Source organism: Budorcas taxicolor, chromosome 6 (genome assembly GCF_023091745.1).
Source record: "Budorcas taxicolor isolate Tak-1 chromosome 6, Takin1.1, whole genome shotgun sequence".
NCBI classification, from domain to species: Eukaryota; Metazoa; Chordata; class Mammalia; order Artiodactyla; family Bovidae; genus Budorcas; species Budorcas taxicolor.
Window position 1 is genome coordinate 73,592,081 of NC_068915.1, and position 15,340 is coordinate 73,607,420.

A 15,340-nucleotide genomic window follows, 5' to 3' on the forward strand; every position below is an offset into this window, starting at 1 on the left:
ATACAAGAGGAAAAAACAGAATATGCAAATACTATCCAATAATACTAAGTAGTAGTGAATAGTTTGAATGATTTTCATGGGTGACATAATTAAGTTTTCTGTTTTTGATTTAAGAAAACCATTCTCTTTCTCTCTCTCTTTCACACACACACACACACACACACACACACACACACACACACACCTGCCTCAAAATACTTTTCAGTTGCTTCTCTTGTTCAATGTAGCGGTTTCTCTGTTCTTGGTCTGTCTAACTCAGTTATGTTCCTTGACCCGTTTTTGACCTCAGCTCTAAATTGGATGAAGCCCCTTTTAGGAGTAAAATTCCTTGATCCTGTGATTCTATTTCTGTCCTGCACAAATCAGCTGTATTTATATATTCACAGCCCATGGAGGGAGAGGTAATTTTAGATTCCATTTTTATTTTTTCCTGGTCTATTAATTTTTCAAGAACATATAGCATGATCAAAAAATCAGTTTACACAGTGAAAGAATAAATGGATTTTATTCACTCATTCATTCCCAAGTGATGCTTATGACATGCAAAGCACTGCACGGGATATTAGAGACCCAAAGAGACTTGCTTTCAATTCACCCTACCAGAGAGCTCTCAGTGAAGCAGGAGGAGGCAGACACATAAATAAGTGTAAATGCAGGAATACTGTAAGGGGCTGAAAGATGAATAGACTTTTGTCATGTGCAAGAAAGCCATTCCGGGCACAACAACATATGTGAGCAGTAAACTTAGGTGTGAAGCTGCTGAATGTACTTGGGAAACACAATAATTCAGTTCAAGTGGAATGTACAGAGTACCTCCCACGTGGAGGAATTTGGATTTGATCATCTAAAATAGAAGTCTCTTATGTGGGGGAGTTGGTGAAGGAAATGGCAACCCACTCCAATATTCTTGCTCAGAGAATGGGGTCACAAAGAGTTGGACACAACTGAGTTGCTAACACACACATGTGTGGGAACTCACGTAGTTGCTTAATATATTCCATCATAATTTGTACTATATTAGTACTGTTATATAATATCTTATCACCCTTTAATTTTTATTTTAAAGTATGCTTCATTAGATATATGTCTGACTTCAGTTCAGTTGCTCAGTTGTGTCCGACTCTTTGCTACCGCATGAACTGCAGTATGCCAGGCCTCCCTGTCCATCACTAACTCCCGGAGTCCACCGAAACCCATGTCCATCGATTTGGTGATGCCATCCAACCATCTTATCCTCTGTCATCCCCTTCTCCTCCTGCCCTCAATCTTTCCCAGCATCAGGGTCTTTTCAAAATGAGTCAGCTCTTCGCATCACGTGGCCAAAGTATTGGAGTTTCAGCTTCAACATCAGTCCTTCCAATGAACACCCAGGACTGATCTCCTTTAGAATGGACTGGTTGGATCTCCTTGCAGTCCAAGAGACTCTCAAGAGTCTTCTCCAACACCACAGTTCAAAAGCATCAATTCTTCAGTGCTCAGCTTTCTTCACAGTCCAACTCTCACATCCATACATGACCACTGGAAAAACCATAGCCTTGACTAGATGGACTTTTGTTGGCAAAGTAATGTCTCTGCTTTTTAATATGCTATCTATATTGGTCATAACTTTCTTTCCAAGGAGTAAACGTCTTTTAGTTTCATGGCTGCAATCACCATCTGTAGTGATTTTGGAGCCCAGAAAAATAAAAGTCTGACACTGTTTCCCCATCTATTTGCCATGAAGTGATAGGACCGGATGCCATGATCTTAGTTTTTTGAATTTTGAGCTTTAAGCCAACTTTTTCACTCTCCTCTTTCACTTTCATCAAGAGACTCTTTAGTTCTTCTTCACTTTCTGCCATAAGGGTGGTGTCATCTGCATATCTGAGGTTATAGATATTTCTCCCGGCAATCTTTATTTCAGCTTGTGCTTTCTCCAGCCCAGCATTTCTCATGATGTACTCTGCACTTACTTTAAATGAGCAGGGTGACAATATACAGCCTTGATGTACTCCTTTTCCTATTTGGAATCAGTCTGTTGTTCCATGTCCAGTTCTAACTGTCTGACTTATATGTAAACAAACTTAACATGTTGGGAGCATGTTTAAAAGTTGTTTGAAGATGGTTGTGCAACCAAATTGTTTGGAGATGACTACTCTAGGAATTAGAACCTTTGAACTGTTTTGAACTGAAGTGATCTGGTTTGGCATTTTTGAGGGGCCAATAAAATTGTTAGGAATTACTGGAGTTGTACACTTAAAAATTCAGGACAATAGTTAATAACAAGTGGCCTTTGAAGATTGGTTATTATTGTGGTGGTGGTGGTTGTTACCATTATCATCCATAGTAGTGGTAGGTATAGAGTGTAGTTTAGAGGTGCTGCTGCTGCTGCTGCTAAGTCGCTTCAGTCATGTCTGACTCTGAGCAACCCCATGGACAGCAGCCCACCAGGCTTCCCTGGGATTCTCCAGGCAAGAACACTGGAGTGGGTTGCCATTTCCTTCTCCAGTGCATGAAAGTGAGAAGTCAAAGTGAAGTCGCTCAGTCATGTCCAACTCTTAGCGACCCCATGGACTGCAGCCTACCAGGCTCCTCCGTCCATACGATTTTCCAGGCAAGAGTACTGGAGTGGGGTGCCACTGGCTTAAACATCTGGCATGCTTGAATTCTGGCTCTATCAAGCAGGTGAATTTTTGGCAAAACACTTAAGCTTTTGGAGGCACAATCTTCATCAGTTGCATGAGGATAATTCCCACCTCAGTAGTTTGTAGTGAAGATTTCAAAAATGCTCATGAAGGACCCGACATAGGCCATGGTCAATACTCAATAAATCATTATGTAAATAATTACTGTCTTCTTGTTCAAAAGACTTTGCTGCTTGTTTCTCTTTGATTCTAATTTTTTGGATTTATAAACATTCCCATCAAATTTAAAGTCCTTGGCTTTTACAGATGACAGTGGTAAGGGAGGTTCGCTTCTATTTCCCGTATATCTAATAAATGTTTATTTGTACTAGTGGTCTTATACTCTATTTATAAAACTATAAAATAATATCTTCATACAGAATATTTTGCATAGTGGAAACAGATGTCAGCCAGTGTGATTCCTCTCTTGACTTTGTTCATGCTCACACTTTTAAACATGTTGTACAGAATATAACTTTCTTTGGCTCAGACTCTGACTTAAAATAAGAATCAGTTTGGCCTACATATCAGTATCATGGACTAGGCCCTTGGTGACTGATAGCTATGTAGAATTCTGTCTTACTAGATTTATGAAAATAAGGATAAATTAGAATGTTTTCCTGATAAAGCAAATAATTTCAAAGAGTGTAATAAAATACAGCTGTGTTTGGATCTCTCTTCCTTTTGTCTTTTATGTAAATATTTTGAAGTAATTCTGGTTCAACTGCATGATCTGCATACATGGGCCATGAATTTTTAAACTGAGAACTAACCATGACTTTATTGAAGCATTTATTAAACTGCTTCTCTTTCCATGGGATTCCCCAGGCAAGAATATGAAAAATTATTGATAAAAAATCAATTACTTGTAAAAATGAACAAAATAATTATTTGTAGCTGAAATGACACAGAATTTGATTACAGCATATCCCATAATTCCATAAAGAATTGTAACCAGTTTAATTACACAAAGATACACTTTGAAAATAATTTATTTTGGCAAGATGACCAGTGTGGGGTGGGGAGGCTAAAACAAATGTTTCAATTTAGCCGTAAACAGAAAATGGAGCAGAAGTAAAAACAGGTGTCAATCACAACTGAAGAAGAGCCATGCTAGAAAGGGAATCTGTTAACACAGGTGTTTTCAAAAGCCAAACAGTGGGAAAATTTTCATCTTGTTAAATAGACAAATATTTTTACATAGTTGTGATTACAAATGTAAGTCAAATCTTTATTTTATGTCTTAGCATAAAGTTGAATCTGTGTAAAGCTCTATGCTCAAAAGGATGAAGATTATTTTTTTTCTGTTAAATTGAGCATGTATAATGATTTCAAAAAATGTTGTTTGTAAAGTTGAAATCAAATTTTTTTAAAAAGTTTTGTTTGTATCGACAACTACATTTGTAAAATGTTTGTAGTAGCAAACTGTTCTCTCAAAATATTGACATATCTCTTGGTTGCTCAGTTAGCTTGCTTTTTCTAGTCTTTTGGTTTCAGCGGTTTCAGCTATTTCACTTTCTTACGTTTCACTTGTCTCTTGAAAGCCATGCTACTGCTGCTGCTGCTAAGTCGCTTCAGTCGTGTCTGACTCTGTGAGACCCCATAGACGGCCTCCCACCAGGCTCCCCGGTCCCTGGGATTCTCCAGGCAAGAACACTGGAGAGGGTTGCCATCTCCCTCTCCAATGCATGAAAGTGAGAAGTGAAAGTGAAGTCGCGCAGTCATGTCCAACTCTTAGCGACCCCATGGACTGCAGCCCACCAGGCTCCTCCGTCCATGGGATTTTCCAGGCAAGAGTACTGGAGTGGGGTGCCATTGCCTTCTCCTCTTGAAAGCCATATCAGGGATAAATATTTCCTTGGTGGCCCAGTTGGTAAAGAATCTTCCTGCAATGTAAGAGACCTGGGTTTGATTCCTGGGTTGGGACAATCCCCTGGAGGAGAGTGTGGAAACCCATTCCAGTATTCTTGCCTGGAGAATCCCATGGACAGAGGAGCCTGGTGGGTAAAAGTCCATAGGTTCGCAAAGAATCAGACATGACTGACGTGCCTTAGCATGCATGCCTGCAACACATAAATATTCTCTCTGGAAATCTTTTTAACTGGTGAATTTTACCTATGTATATTACATATATGGATCATTTTTACCATATTGTTTCATGCTCTCTATGTATATCATTTATCTATATTTGTTTTCTTCCCTCTTATAGGATAGATTATTTTTATTCTTATATGTTTCCATCAACTAGATTAAAATCTATGTACCCTCTTATTATAATCTTTATTACTACTCTTGAAATTTTACCATAAATATTTAATTTCAAAGTCTCAAATTCCGGGAGACAGAGGAGGACAGAGGAGCCTGCAGTGCTGTGGTCCATGGGGTCATAAAAAGTTGCACATGACTTAGCAGCTGAACAACAGCAACAAAAGTTAATCAATAGTTTCCTCTCATCACAAAGTGAAGGGAGAATCCTAATATTATTTTTAACTCTTATAAACTCTCATTAGGCTTTACAATTATGATTCTTTTAGTGTTTTATCTCTGTTTTTCAGCCTCACACTTTAGGGTTGTTTACAATCTTTGAATCCAGCTAACTGTCCATTCTACTAATTTCTCATTTTCTGTGTCATAGAATTTATTAAATCTTTTATCATGCAGTATACTAAGCATTAGGGATAAGAGATGAAAAGTACGCGATCCATCAAGACATTTTACACTCGACTAAAAAGAATGTGATAGAGTTTTCATTAAAAGAATTCACTAAGAATAATTGAACACAGAGGATAATGTGGCTAAATAACCAGAATTACATATTACATTTGATTACTGTTTTTTTAAATAAATAACTATTTTTAGATTTATTTCCATTATATATACATATGTTTTTACTCACAGTTCCTTCTTACATCTGTTTTTTCTACATGGATAATTATCTTGCAAACAGACACAATTTTATCCACACTCCCGCCCCCCTCCCCGGCCCTCGGACCTGACATATCTTTTAAAAGTTTATTGTCTTGTACTGGCTAGGGCCTCCAGTCTTTGTTCAATAGGAGTAGTGAGAGTGAACTTTTTGGCTTTATTCCTGAACTTAAAGAGAGAGTTTTCATTCTCTTACCATGTATGATATTACTGTAGGATCTTTTTATAGATGCCTTTTCACAGTTAAGAAAATTCTTTCCCAATCCTGATTTTTCTGAGAATTGTTATTCTGCTTGTAAGTTGAATTTGGTTAAACTTTTGTTTAGGTCATTTTTATATGATTTTCTTCTTTTATCTGTTACATGGAAAAATATACTGACTTATTTTTTAATGTAGATTGATTTATAGTATAGATTACAGTTTATCTTGGTGAATATTCCATGTGAACCTGAAAAGATTATATATTCTATCAGTTGTTATGTGAATTATTCTACACATGTCAATAAGTATCATAAAAATAGGTTGATAATGTTGGCCTGGCCCTCTGTGTTGTATTGATTTTCCATTTGTTTTACCTATTACTGAGAAAGAAGTGTTAGAGTCTCCAACCATAATCGTAGATGTGTCCATTTCTATTTTTAGTTCTATCAGTTTTTGTTTTATGTATTTTGAATTTCTATTGTTTTATACATATACATTTAGGATTATTAGGCTTTTTGGTGTATATTACCACTTTACCATTATAAAATGTCTCCTTTTATTTCCAATAATAATCTTTTTTTTGAAATTTGTTGTTGTTCAATCGCTAAGTTGTATCCAACTTTTTGCAACCCTATGGACTGCAGCACACCTGAGCTTCCTGTCTCTCACCATCTCCCAGAGTTTGCCCAAGTTCATGTCCATTGACTCAGTGATGCCATCCTTCTTGAAGTTTACTTTGATGTTAATATAACCACCTAGGTTTTCTTTTGATTACTAGTTTCATGATATATTTCTTTTCATCCTTTTAATGTATTTATTGGTTTCTATTTAAAATGAGATTCTTAATAGATCACAGATACTTGTCTTATTTTTTATCCAGTCTGTCTTTAATTGACATGTTCAGAGTATTTATATTTAATGTAAATATTGATATAGTTGGATTAAAGTCTACATTCTTTTTTCTAGTTGCTATTTGTTTTGTTTGTCTTTTGTTCCTCTCATCTTAAATTTTTTTCTTGCTTGCTGTTGGATTATTTAAGTATTCCTTATGATTCCAGTTTAGGTCTACTATTTTTTTTTGTACTTCTTTTAAAAAGTTGTGTTTTCATTTTAGTGATTGCTCTAAAGTATACAATAGAAATGTAACTAATTGTAATCTGTCTTCAAATGATAATACAGCTTCACATGTCATCTAAGCACCTTACAACCCTTTGCTCTCTATTCCTTCCTCTCATTTTTTGTGAAATTTTTAACTGTTTTAAAAATAACATTTATTTCTTAAAAATTATGTGCATAGTAGGAAACCAAAAACACATTTTATTCATACATTTTAGTTGTATGCATTCTTAAAATACTCAGAATATTGTTACTATTTGTTTACATAAACAATCCACTGTGCTTTAGAGTAACTAAAACTAAGAAATATGCATTTTTATATTTACCTTAGAACTATTAACCTTATAAATTCTCTAAAGTTGTCTTGGGGTCCTCTGGGAACTCCAGAATCACACTTTGAGACTGGTTGATATAATCTATTAGGATTTATATAAGCTCCATTATTTTTTCTTATAATTTTCAGTGTTTACTTATCTAAATTAGTGATTCCCTGGTGGCTCAGACAGTAAAGAGTCTGCCCACAATGCGGGCGACCTGGGTTCAATACCTGGGTGGGAAAATCACCTGGAGAAGGAAATGGCAACCCAGTCCAGTATTCCTACCTGGAAAATCCCATGGAGGATGGAGGAGCCTGGTAGGCTACACATCATGGGGTGGCAAAGAGTCAGACATGGCTGAGTGACTTCACTTTCACTTTTCATCTGAACTTGAAGACATCATTCTAACTTAGTACTCTACTTTTGGCAGCAGATGCAAAAGATGTTTTTAATAGAAAGCATATAATAGTTTTCCTTTGGAAGACTAAATCAAAATGTGCTAATAAAGGAGACGGACACCTATATAGTCCTAAGAAATATTTTTAAAGAACTAGTGATTTTATTACTATTTAGCACTGTGACACATTTGTCATACACTCATAGCATTATTATATATTCTTTTATTTTTTAAGTCATAAGAGATATCACCATAGGAAGTAGTCCAGTTACTGGACCTTTTAATTTTACTCTGGGTGACTCAGTTTATCCCTTGAATGAGGTAAACCATTTCACTCCATTATGAAATGTCATGTAGCAGTTGGATTCACTAATGTGGAGAGACAGATCCTGTCAACCATGTAAAGGCTCTAGACGATGAGCTTAAGTCAGTCTATCTCTCAGTCGCTCACAAAATGTATACTTTCAAATGGAAATAAAGAACATGTGAAATATATCTTCTACTATGCAGATATGGTACACAGCTCTTACCAGTTATATTTCCTGCATATATCAATGGCAATATACTTTGAAATACGTGAAATAGGTAAGACTGTTAGGACAAATTTTATCTAAAGATTTTCTAAAAATGTTTTTTGATTCTCTGATTTTTGTTTCTAAAACATGTCATCTTCTGTTACCTATATTCTTTTTGGTATTCTTTATTATCAGTTTTTCATCATTAGGGAAAAAGTTATAAAATATCTTTGTGCCTCATCGTTATTTGATGGAAACATTTTTCTTTTTGCTTTCAAGAAATTGCCAGTTTTAATATGATTCTGTAAATTTAAATGGTTTATAGTTTGCAGGTTTCCAGAAATGTTGATATGAATTAAATTTTTATACAAAAATATAATAGTATGTAATTTAAAAAATAACATGTTAAAATATAATAATTACAATCTACTGAATCAGTCTCTTTGTTTGTAAGTGTAAAATTCTAGCACTGGATAATAGATGTGAACTGTAAAGTAAGGCATTAATCTCAGAATCATTACTTTTTAACCTCTAAAAAATCTATTATAAAGAGCTTAAATATATATTTGAGATAATTTTCATGTTTATGGAATAGATGGCTCAGTTCAGTTCAGTTGCTCAATCATGTCTGACTCTTTGTGATCCCATGGACCACAGCACGTAAGGCCTCCTTGTTCATCACCAACTCCCGGAGTTTACCCAAACTCGTGTCCGTTTAGTCAGTGATGCCATCCAACCATCTCATCCTCTGTCATCCCCTTCTCCTCCTGCCCTCAATCTTCCCCAGCATCAGGGTCTTTTTAAATGAGTCAGTTCTTCACATCAGGTGGCCAAATTATTGGAGTTTCAGATATCAGCATCAGTCCTTCCAATGAATATTCAGGACTGATCTCCTTTAAGATGGACTGGTTGGATCTCCTTGCAGTCCAAGGGACTCTCAAGTGTCTTCTCCAACACCAGAGTTCAAAAGCATCGATTCTTTGGCACTCAGCTTTCTTTATAGTCCAACTCTCAAATCCATACATGACTATTGGAAAAACCATAGCTTTGACTAGACTGACCTTTATTGGGCTACATAAATGATTACTATGTATTTGCAAAAGTATTACAGAATACTATATCACAGTAATAAAAATGTCAAGTTTAACACATTTACAAATTAAAATCAAAGTAATATTTTTAAAAAATTGCAAACATCTTTGCTTGCTTTTCAGAGACATCCTTGAGCTTCAAGCAATCCTATCAAATCTGCTTAAAGATGTGAGAGATATCATTTAATCCTATAAGGATATGATTTCTTATAATGTTATAAATCCTTTATGAATTATTCTGTTTAACTAGCTAAAGATGAATTTTTAATGGGTACTCATTTTCTAATGTTATTTTCAAGGAATCTGGAAAACATTTCCCATTTTATTTTAAACATTTCAATTTACTTTAACATGTAGCTGAAATCAAATTCTAAATCTTGGGACAAATGACAACATCTTTCAAGTAGATTTTTGTTTGTTTGTTCTGTTAGTCATTTGTTGTCATATAGCAAATTACTCCAAATTTAAAGGCCCCAAACAACAGATTATTATTTCATAGTTTCTGTGCATTAGGAATCTGAGTACAGCTTAGCTGAGGACTTCTGGTTCAGAGTCCCATAATTCAGTTGTTGACTGGAGCTGTGCTCTCATCTGAATGACTGGCTGAGATAAAAATCTATTTTTAAGCTCCTTCATGTGGTAGTTGGAAGGATTTAGTTCCTCATATAGGATCGTTTGGCTGAGGGCCTCTATTCCTGCTTGCTGTTGGCTAGAAGGCTTTCAAAGGCCCTTGCTATATGGGTCTCCCTATAGGTGAGCTTATAATAGGACAGGTAACCTCCATCAAAGCAAAGAAACAAGAAAGTAAGAGAGGAATGCAAAATGGAAGCCACTATCATTTTATAACCTCTCTTTGGAAGTGACATCCCATCAGTTTGCTATATCTTATTCATTAGAAGAGAATTACTTGGACCTCCCTGGTGGTCCAGTGGTTAATAATTTGCCTTGCACTGCAAGGGATGCAGGTCCCATCCCTGGTCTGAGAACTAAGATCCCATACGCCAAGGGGCAACTAAGCATGTCTGACACAACAAGAGAGTCTGTGTACCTCAGTGAATGATCCCTCATGACACAACTGAGACTTGACATGGTCAAATAAATAATTAATTTTTAAAATAAGGAAGAGAATTACTAAGTCTTGCTTATATTCAACAGGAAAGGGTTACATAAATCTGTGAATACAAGGAGGTGGGTATCATAAGAGGCCATGTTAGAAGCTTTCTACCACATTTGATTAAGACTCTTGAGTTTCTTACATACAGAAAGAAGAAATTTAAAATGAAGCCGTGTTAGAAGCTTTCTACCACACTTGTTTAAGACTTTGAATTTCTTACATGTAGAAAGAAGAAATTTAAAATGAACCCACATTTGGTAAATTTTGAAGTAGATGCAGTAAAGGAACAGTATTTTGTTTCTTTAAAAAGTATACGGTTTTATTGTTCAAAATAAATATCAAAATTTATCTCTTACCTATTTTTTAATTTAAATTTACTTATTTTAATTGGAGGCTAATTACTTTGCATTATTGTATTGGTTTTGCCATACATCAACATGAATCTGCCACAGGTGTACATGTGTTCTCCATCCTGAACCCCCCTCCCACCTCCCTCCCCATACCATCCCTCTGGGTCATCCCAGTGCACCAGCCCCAAGCATCCTGTATCCTGCATCGAACCTGGCCTGGTGATTCATTTCTTATATGATATTATACATGTTTTAATGGCATTCTCCCAAATCATCCCACCCTCTCCCACTCCCACAGAGTCCAAAAGCTTGTTCTATATATCTGTGTCTCTTTTGCTGTCTCGCATACAGGGTGATCATTACCATCTTTCTATATTCCATATATATGCGTTAGTATACTGTGTTGGTGTTTTCCTTTCTGGCTTACTTCACTCTGTATAGTAGGCTCCAGTTTCATCCACCTCATTAGAACTGCTTCAAATGTATTCTTTTTAATGGCTGAGTAATACTCCATTGTGTATATGTACCACAGCTTTCTTATCTATTCATCTGCTGATGGACATCTAGGTTGCTTCCATGTTCTGGCTATTATAAATAGTGCTGTGATGAACACTGGGGTACACGTGTCTCTTTCAACTCTGGTTTCCTCGGTGTGTATGCCCAGCAGTGGGATTGCTGGGTCATAAGGCAGTTCTATTTCCAGTTTTTTAAGGAATCTCCACACTGTTCTCCATAGTGGCTGTACTAGTTTGCATTCCCACCAATAGTGTAGGAGGCTTCCCTTTTCTCCACACCCTCTGCAGCATTTATTGCTTGTAGACTTTAGATTGCAGCCATTCTGACTGGCGTGAAGTGGTATCTCATTGTGGTCTTGATTTGCATTTCTCTGATAATGAGTGATGTTGAGCATCTTTTCATGTGTTTGTTAGCCATCTGTATGTCTTCTTTGGAGAAATGTCTATTTAGTTCTTTGGCCCATTTTTTGATTGGGTCGTTTATTTTTCTGGAATTGAGCTGCAGGAGTTGCTTGTATATTTTTGAAATTAGTTGTTTGTCAGTTGCTTCATTTGCTATTATTTTCTCCCATTCTTATTTTACCCTTTTCTTTTTGGTGGCATGAATTTATAGAGGACAAAATGTGTAATGTATTTCTAATGCTTTTGCCACTTCCTACAAATGCAGTGCTTGATCTGCTTGAATTCAATTGAACAACATGTATTTATGGGTCAGAAAGCCCTAGGGAAGTGTTCTATTTTAACATGACTACACTTTCAAGATTATGACTTGGAGATTCTCAATAAAACTATTGACCAGCCCTTAGGTTTCTAATGTGCACAAATTTGTATTAACTAATCTATATATTAGGGTCAAGAGAGAAACATTTCTATGTGTGCTTAGTCTAAATTCTCTGTGATAGAGGCTAGAAAATCTTTGACATGCCTACATTTGCTTTTTAAATAATTATTGGTCTGCCAAATGAATTTCAGCTTTTAATTTGCACAAAAGGCAAAACTATAAAAATAGAGACCAACTGATTTTATTTAAAAAGTGGTTAAAATTCTCTTCAACTTGATATTAGTTCTCCAGTGCCCTGATTTCTCTTCAAGTTCATTAACATTTTCTCTTGAAGAGTGATAATAATAGCTTTTGTCCTGTCATTAATGTTAGCTGTCATTAATGGGAATCAGTCACTATGGCAAGGAATCCCAGAGCCAAGTCAGTCAACTATAAAATATAAGACTATCCAAACTAGAGCCTCATTAGATAGCGCTTCATTAGATTTAATGCTTGTCTCATGGCACAGCTTCATAATTTGAATACAGAGGTTCCCAGACATTGCATTCTGTGACTTGATACTGCTAAATGCTCATCAAAGTGCCTTAATCTGTCTAAAATATTTGTAATGAACCTAGATTTACATCTCTTGAAATTAGCACTTAGGATGACCAATGACTTCTTCTATTATTCATCACTTCTTGCTTCCCATTAGCACAATTAACTGCTGTTCCACCCCAAATGATGAGAATAGTTTCAAACTATTTAACAACGTGGATTGAGCAAAAGAGCTGTTAATTTTGTCTGACAGAGATTCAAAGGATTGTGAATCCTACAGTTGGGTGATAATTTATAAAGTTGATACAAGTGGCTATGATTACAAAAATTATTCTTCTGCTAATCAGAACAGATTTTAGTAGGATAATATTGATAGCTAAACTGCTCCTCTATCATAGTTTGAAACTGAAATTGAAGTAAGCTCCACATATTTCATTAATTCTTATTGTATTTTTATTCATAAAATCATATCTGCACTATGTTTTCCCTTTACATCTTCCAAGATTGTGTTTAAAAGTTATTTTCTCTATTTAAAATGAGATTTATATGATCAGACTTTCTTTGATGTTGTTCAGATGTTTTCAGAAGTACCAGTTAGGGATTGCTATTCCCTAGAATGCAATTAAGAAGCATGTATATTTTAATATTCTCCCTCCTTCTCTACTCTTTTGTCATTTAACTTCTTATTTTCCAGAATTTATAACTTATGAGTCCATTAGCCTGAACTTTATTACTCTGTCAACTTCTGACATTTAAAATTCTTCTTATTGGTGAAAAAAAAATGATGAATCAATGGATTGGAGAGTCTAATAAGGCTAGCTGTGTGTGTGTGTGTGTGTGTGTGTGTGTGTGTGTCTGTGTCTGTGTCTGTGTCTGTGTAGTCAGACTTATACAGTTAATAAGCAGGAAGAAAATCTTGGAATAGAGATTTCAGAAATGATGCAGTTGGTGGTTGTGGCAAGAGTAATTTTTTCCAAAGGAAGTGAGTACCAGAGATGACGGCAAGGATATCCAGAAATTGAGAGGGCAGGGATTTATCTATATTGTTGCAAAAAAAAAAAAGTACTATAAGTATGGGTAAAAGAAGGGGAAATCATAGAGTAAGTGCCAAAGGCATCAAAACATTAAGAAGTAACTAGGTAATTAGGAGATTGCCTAGTCATTAGGACAGCAATAAGCAGAGGGAGAGATTGGTATACTCTGGAGGCTTATGATGACTCTACATGTAGTTCAGGGCATATTCCTACCACTCCTGTTTGCAGGACAGAAATTATCAACTCTGTTATTTCTTGCATTGCTCTCACAGGCATTTCTTATTGTGTTATGCTGTCATGTTTTCCTTTACGATTATTTTAAGCACATTTAATTATGGGCTAACACCAGAAATTCAAAGAATGAAAAGAGGAGGAAAAAAAAAATCATCTATAAAAAAGAATTCAGTTGAGCTTTGTTCCTTTAGGAACAAATCAAATACTTTTGATAAATTGTGATTTTTATAACAATTATCCTTTGGATTCCCAAATCTTTGCATCTTCCATTACCCATCTAGCTCCAGACTCACCAATCCAATTCCTCTGTGGATGTTAACCATGTAAGATCAATTACCTTAAAACCCCCAAATGGAATAAACTCAATGACATTTACTGTACATTTTAGCCATTTACGCCTTTTCATCAATCTTATAATGCTTCTTGAATTGCAATTAAAACCTATGATAAATAAAGATGCTGAAGTGTCAAGCAGCATTTTAAATGATTTAACATTTAGATTTTTATCAGTGCCCCCCAAAATAAATATCAGTGCAAAGAAATAGAGGAAAACAGTAGAATGGGAAAGACTAGAGATCTCTTCAAGAAAATTAGAGATACCAAGGGAACATTTCATGCAAAGATGGGCTCGATAAAGGACAGAAATGGTATGGACCTAACAGAAGCAGAAGATATTAAGAAGAGATGGCAAGAATACATGGAAGAACTGTACAAACAGATCTTCATGACCCAGATAATCATGATGGTGTGATCACTCACCTAGATCCAGACATCCTGGAATTTGAAGTCAAGAGGGCCTTAGGGGGCATCACTATGAACAAAGCTAGTGGAGGTGATGGGATTCCAGTTGAGCTATTTCAAATCCTAAAAGAGGATGCTGTGAAAGTGCTGCACCCAATATGCCAGCAAATTTGGAAAACTCAGCAGTGGCCACAGGACTGGAAAAGGTCAGTTTTCATTCCAGTCCCAAAGAAAGGCAATACCAAATAATGCTCAAACTACCACACTGTTGCACTCATCTCATATGCTAGCAAAATAATGCTCAAAATTCCCCAAGTCAGGCTTCAACAATACATGAGCTGTGAACTTCCAGATGTTCAAGCTGGTTTTAGAAAAGGCAGAGGAACCAGAGATCAAACTTCCAACATCTGCTGGATCATGGAAAAAGCAAGAGAGTTCCAGAAAAACATCTATTTTTGCTTTATTGATTATGCCAAAGCCTTTGACTGTGCGGATCACTATAAACTGTGGAAAGCTCTGAAAGAGATGGGAATACCAGACCACCTGAGCTGCCTCTTGAGAAACCTATATGCAGGTCAGGAAGCAAGAGTTAGAACTGGATGTGAAACAACAGACTGGTTCCAAATAGGAAAAGGAGTACATCAAGGCTGTGTATTGTCACCCTGCTTATTTAACTTATATGCAGAGTACATCATTAGAAACGCTGGGCTGGATGAAGTACAAGCTGGAATCAAGATTGCCAGGAGAAATATCAATAACCTCAGATATGCAGATGATACCACCCTTATGGCAGAAAGTGAAGAACTAAA